The following is a 6,623-nucleotide window of genomic DNA, read 5'->3' on the forward strand; positions in this document are numbered from 1 at the left end:
TCCACCTCCCAAAGTACTGGAGTCCAGGCATGAGCCACTGAGTCTGGCCTAAAAATAAAAAACTTAAATGAGGTTTAGTTGGGCCTCAGCATCAAGTATTTCCTCCTGTCTGATGGTTCTGTTGCATGGAATCAATAAAACCCTGATTCCCACCTATGTGTGATTGCAAGTGGTCACAGCCTTTAACAACGTGCTGGTACTCTCAGGATATCCTTCAATTAAACTAATCTAAATGCTTGAAAAGACAGATTTTTGTTGAAAAATTGAATCTACTGCCAACATGTCTTGTCACGAATACAAGTCCACTGAGTAGCATCCAAATCATAATAAACATTCAGATGATTAATATGTTCTGTTTACCACCCAGTGCCCTCACACGCCAGTTACTGCACAGCTCACTATTATGCTGGGTTTGATTTTAAGTGAATGGATAAATACAGCCTGCATTTTTTTTTCCACTTCTTTTTTATATGGAACATTTCATGAATTTTCATGTCATCCTTGGGCAGCAGCCATGCTAATCTGTGTATCATTCCAACTTTAGGATGTTTGCTGCCAAAGCGAGAACCAGATCTGAGTATTTTTAAGAAATGAGGGTAGAAGCCGGGCACAGTGGCTCATGTTTGTAATCCCAGCACTTTGGGAGGCTGAGGCAGGTGGATTACTTGAGGTCAGGAGTTCGAGACCAACCTGACAAACCTGACCAACATAGTGAAACTCTATCTCTACTAAAAATACAAAATTAGCCGGGCATGGTGGTGCTCACCTGTAATCCCACCTACTTATGAGGCTGAGGCAGGAGATTCACTTGAACCCAGGAGGCGGAGGTTGTAGTGAGCAACAAATGACCTGGTTTGTAGGATTTGCCAATTACCATGGTGCAAATACTTCCACTACAGCCAATTTCAAGTTATTAGTGCGATATTTCTGAATATCAGGTTAAGAAGAGATGTGTATCATTGGATGAATGAGTATTTCTGAGTGTCAGGTTAAGAGATGTGTACCATTGGCAGTGAGCTGAGATTGTGCCATTGCACTCTAGCCTGAACAACAAGAATGAAACTCCATCTCAAAACAAAACAAAACAAAAAAGAAATGAGGGTAGAGCTATGATCTTTCTCATCCATATAGTTATAGGAAGGTCTTGGAAGCATATAATACATACTCAATAAACAGTTGTTCATTGAATGAATAGATGAATGAGGTTTTTTTTTTTCCTTTAAAAAGGTTAGTCTGGTGGCACTAGTTTGTGATGTGGTGGTCTCCACCAAGTCACAGTCTGATATGGAATATCTGAATGTGCATGTTTGTATTTGCATGCATTTGTTACAGTTTTTAGAGACAGTATGTGAAATAGTGACCAAGAAAGGCTCTGGAGTCAAGATTCCTTGGGTTTGAACCTCAGCTCTGCCATTTATTAGCTTCACAGCCTTGGAAAAACTGCTTAATTCTCTGTGCCTTAGTTTGCTCATCTGTAAAAGGAGGATAACAATAGCACTTACTTTATAGGATAATTGTAAAGATTAAAAGAGCTATTCATGCAAATAACATCATAAATTTGCTTAATATAGTTCCTGCTGAGGCATCTATTTTTAGGCCTGACATAAGTTATTTGAAACCTAGTCATACCTCATGACCTTTGGCGTCTGGTTACATCTTCCCCTTCCAGTGTGATTATTTGTGCTATAGCCCCATTGTTCTATCCCACTGATACAAAGCTCAACATAGCCCAGAACTGCTGGCCATAATAAACCTAATGGTCAATGCCAGAGTCGTGGCTGTGGTGGCGTGCACCTGTAGTCCCAACTACTCAGGAGGATGAGGCAGGAGAATCACTTGAGCCTGGGAGGTTGAGGCTACAGAGAGCCATGATCGCACCACTGCACTTCAGCCTGGGTGACAGAACTGTGTGTTTTTTTGGTCTCAACAAACACTCAAAAAAGACGTAGTCTCAAACCCCTTGCTCACCTACAGACTTCCTGTTGGCCTCCCATTGGGACCCCTAACCCTTCTGGGACCTTGTAAGTAATATGTATCATGAATTTTGGTTTCATTTCCCGATTGTGGCCTATCTGATGCACACACCTGAACCTAACTTCACCATCACCCACCCACACACCCCCACCCCCAACTCCTACCCCAGTGCTCTCCCACAGAGTGGCTAGCTTGGCTTATGGCCACTCTCAAGAGAGAGACCCGAAGACCAAATTAGAAAAAATTACAACCTAACTTGATAAAGGTTTGCCATTTAAAGCTGGTAAAATATAAAAAAGAAATGTAAATTGAAAGCAAGCTTACAAAATTCTCCAAGGAATCCTCAGATTGCAGAGGACATAGTCTGAAAAATACCAGTTTAAGAGAAAATGAATGAGAGGGTTTGTGCAGCTCAAAGCAAAATGATCTCCTCCTTTGATTTGCTTGCTCAATTAGTCTCAGAGGATGAGTGTCCGACATGTACGGAAAGATGTTTTTAATTGGAGAATAACCTGGAAACTTCATGCTACTGAGCTATGTGTCAGAAACAGTAACAAAAAGCACTGAGGACTTACTCTGTGCCAGACCCTGAGACAAAGTATGTACTTAAATTTGCTCATTTAGTTCTCAGAAAATGCCCAATGAAATTGGTATTTTAACCCCATTTCCAGATGAAAAAGTCAAGGCCGATGGACCAGTTGAAACTCTTTTGAATGAAGTGGAGGAGGCAGGATCTGTGTGATTTGAGAGTCCAGGCTCTGAGTCAGGACTGCCTCCTGGCAACACACAGCAGCAACAAAGTGCAAGTTTGGGGGAATGCCAAGACCTTCACCTTGAGGGTCTGCATGCCCTGCTCTCCAGAACCGAGGAGGAGCCTTACCCCCACCCACGGGTACTATAGCACTAGCTCATCCGCCCGGGGTCTCTTCCCAGCGGTACCAGGTGGCTCTTCTCCTTGAATGTCAAAACACACAGCCCTTGGTTTCTGCATTTCCTTTGTCTTTGCCACCCACACCCACCCTCTCGCCTTGTACTTATTAACACCACAGGCTTACCCAGCACCTTTTATTTTTAGCATCTCAAAATGTTCGAACAAGACAATTTTCTTACTTTCATGTGCCTCTGCCTGGGAAAATCAGAATCACAAAGACTATTACCATCATAATGACTCCGATGGTTATGCAACAAACAATTCAAGATAAAAGGAGGGGAGAGGCCCTTCCAGGTTCTGGGGTTTGGGGGATGGATCCGGTTCAGAACACAGCTGCATCTCTGCTACCAAACCTGCTGACCTGGCCCTGGGACTCGGGACTTGCTGATCTGTGTGAAACAGCTTCTTCCTACCAGGGGTGTTATTGACAGGAGGGGAGGCCAGACAGCTGGGCTGCCTCGAAGTGATGCTCGCCCGTGTTAGCCATTTTAACAGTCATTTAAAATTCATTTCAAATACTAGGGATAGCAGTTTGTCACTTTCCCTGTTGTTTTTTCCCACACACATATTAATATGGATGTGGCCAGCAGGTTCCAAGCTCTGAATTGTACTCATTAAGTCACAGCTGGCTGGGAATACGTGTCAATCCTAGACCTTTATTTCTCAAGCCGGTTTTATAATGAAATTAAAATGGACTCCTCCAGACACCCCCTTCCCTGGAAGCAAAGCATTTGCCCCTCTGGGGAGTGGATAGTGTTCTGATATGCTCTTTTTCTCAAAAGAAATGCGTAAGTAATTTCAGTAATTAAAACATTTAATTTAATGATTACCCTCACAAAAAGAAACTGCACAAATTAACCCTGGTAGGGGAACATTCCCTCCAGCTGTTTCGACGAGGCCTTTTTTGCCCTCATCCGTGCCCTCCTTCCCTTTGAGGGAGCAGCCCACCTGCTTGGGATGCTCCCCCGTCACTCACCATATCCCAGTGTTCCCAGTGGAAGTGTGGCTGGCCAGATGGCCCCTGCTATTAGTCACTTTCCTCCGCTGAATTGCATGGCTTGACGTCTGAAACTCAGTATTTATTTGTAAAAGGAGCTAAGGAAAAAGCTGACTCATTGTTACTCCAGAGGAATTCCTTCAGGGAATATAATACCCTTAAGAAGACCAGACGTCATGAAAGACATTTTGGCTCAAGCAGAACTAGCTGCGTGAGTGAACTCACCTGGGGAGCTTGTTAAACGAAGTGGTTCCTGGACCCCACCCTGAACCTACTGAAACGGGAAGGTCCCAGGAATTTGAATTTTAACAAGCTCCCAGGTGATTAATTTGCAAGCTGGATTTTGGGAGCCACTGAGATGGGGGACACCCACTCATCATCAGCGTGGGGGTGGGGTGTAACTGTGAGTCACTCAGGGAATGATGGGGGGGTCTGACCTTTGATTGGGTGCAGCTGCGCTCACCTGACAGCCTGTGCTTCATTTGGAAATGACAAATTAGAAAACGATGTGCAATTAAGCTTTTCAAGAGGCAATTAATCAGTTCACCCCCTCTTGTACCTCAGAGCCAGCCTTTGCATCCCTAGGTAATCAGGAAAGTCACTGACACTCCCCATGTCATGTGGGCTGAAGGATGACAGAGCGGAAGCCCTCAGATGTTGTCTGTCTGCCCTGAACAGGAGAACAGGCTGGGTGAGTCCTGCAGCCTCAGCCAGGCTGGGTCCTAACTCTCAGGAGCTGCTGAAGAAGAGCGCAACGTACTTATTTGCAGATGGTTTTGCTGTGGTTTCCAAATGCCATCCCAACCCTAGGCCTGGAGCTAGGCTGGCATACCAGAGCCACCTGGGGAGCAAACCAAAAACATAGATTCCTGTGCCACTGATTGGCTTGGAGGCTGGGCCCTGAAATCTGTATTGGTAGCATCCTCCCTGGGATTTGGGAACCACTGTGAACAGAAAGGACTGCCTGTTGGATCATGAAGTGATTAGAAATAAACCCACAGATAAGTCGATGTAAAGAAAAGCAAAAGCTCCGATGGCAGGAACTTTGAGTGATCCTGCAGCCCGTGGAGAACACCAGAGGGCCTAACAAGGGGAGGACAGTCGATGAGGACTGAAAAGAAAGACGTACCTTCAAAAGAGGCTATGTGATTCACAATTGCTTGGCTCCCATTTAGCACCGGGGAGCTTCCAGAAAATGATGGGGAGGGTGAGATGGAGAAGATTCTAATTGCACAGGCTGCTGTTTCTTGTGAGGGATTTTTAAAAAGTGGGTATTTTCCAGTGCCGTGTAGTAAGTGGATGCACCAGGGTGTGGTGAGGGGGCGGCGGACGCCCTGGTTTGTAATATTTGCTGATTTCCTTGCCACCAGCATCACTTCACTGAACGTGGAGTTGGGAAGAGACCTGCGCAATCGGCTCTTTGTGTTGGCAGACGCCTCCCCCAGCACACCTCTGGATGGTTCCCGTCTTCAAAGACGAGTTTCCTGCAATTATCCCGCAGTATCTGCAGTAACATCACCAAAATGTGGCCATATGGGAATCCCTGAGGCGGAGTAGCTGGACCCGAGGGCTCACTGATTGTGCGGTTGGGAACAGGCTTCTAGCAGGCTTGCAGAGATCCGCTTTTGTTGCGCCAAGAGCTGATGCTTCATGGCCAAGCCTGCCTGAGGCAGAGCCCAGTTTCCTAAGGAAGTGGGGAGGAGCAGAGGAAGCAGGAGCTAAGAATTTCAGGTGGGGAACGGGGCTCCTTTTGGATTCAGCTAGGAATCGCTCATAAAGACGAAGAGTTCACAATAAAGGAAATGGAGATGCTGCTGGCCGCCCCCGTACACTAACAAGCAGATTCTTCACTGTTAGCTGCAGCCAGAGGCAGAGGGCAGGCTCTGCACAACCTGAGCTGGAGTGGAATGGAAAATATCCAATTAATCATTCAAATTTGTGTCTAAGGAACCATGATGCTCAGTTATGAATTTCGAGCACTTTTAAAAATTGCTCTTGGGAGAGATGTAAAACCCGTCATGGAAATAAAATTAGCAAATATTTCCTCAAGTAAGTTAAAATGTGTCAGGTAAATAATGGGAAGGAAAGAAGAGGTTTCTGGGAAATACCTCATTTGTGTAACTGAAGAAACATTGTAGGAGGTGATGGGGGAACAACACGCACAAAAATGCAGAGCCCGGCTTTGAGGGAAATATCTTTCCCCTTTTTCTTGGCCCTCATGGAGAGCGGCTTGGCTCTGAAATGGAAACCAGCCACTTTGTACAACTCAGTTCCTATGTCGCGTTAATGTGCTGAGCACATTAGGTGTGAAAAGCAAGGAGTGGAAAGAGCAGAAAACATGGACTGCCATATTATCAAGTCCCTTTCTGTCTTGAGAACCCCTGCCCAGGGTGTGTGAGTGCTTTTGGGGTGGGGGTGAAGGCATGCTAGGAAAATACCATTTTATTTTTAAAAACAAGCAAACAAGATCCTGCCATATAATGTGCTACTAAGAATATTTGCTCCTGGCATTGACTGTCAAGCAGTGGCATGCTGCAGCCAGCTTGCGTAGGCTCACAAAAGCCAACGGTACACGTCTCTTCTTAACCTGATATGCAGAAATATCACACTGATAACTTGAAATTGGTTGTAGTGGAAGTATTTACACCATGGTAATTGGCAAATCCTACAAACCAGGTCATTTGTCCTTGGAGAACTGGTTGTTAAAGATCTGTCATCACA

General features: G+C 45.3%; 1 pseudogene; it reads right to left on the reverse strand.

The window, feature by feature from the left end:
- Positions 1-464: 464 nt before the first annotated feature.
- LOC119625024 (U6 spliceosomal RNA) lies at positions 465-564 on the reverse strand (annotated as a pseudogene).
- Between the last annotated feature and the right edge of the window lie 6,059 nt (positions 565-6,623).

This window comes from Chlorocebus sabaeus, chromosome 8 (genome assembly GCF_047675955.1).
Source record: "Chlorocebus sabaeus isolate Y175 chromosome 8, mChlSab1.0.hap1, whole genome shotgun sequence".
Classification (NCBI taxonomy): Eukaryota; Metazoa; Chordata; class Mammalia; order Primates; family Cercopithecidae; genus Chlorocebus; species Chlorocebus sabaeus.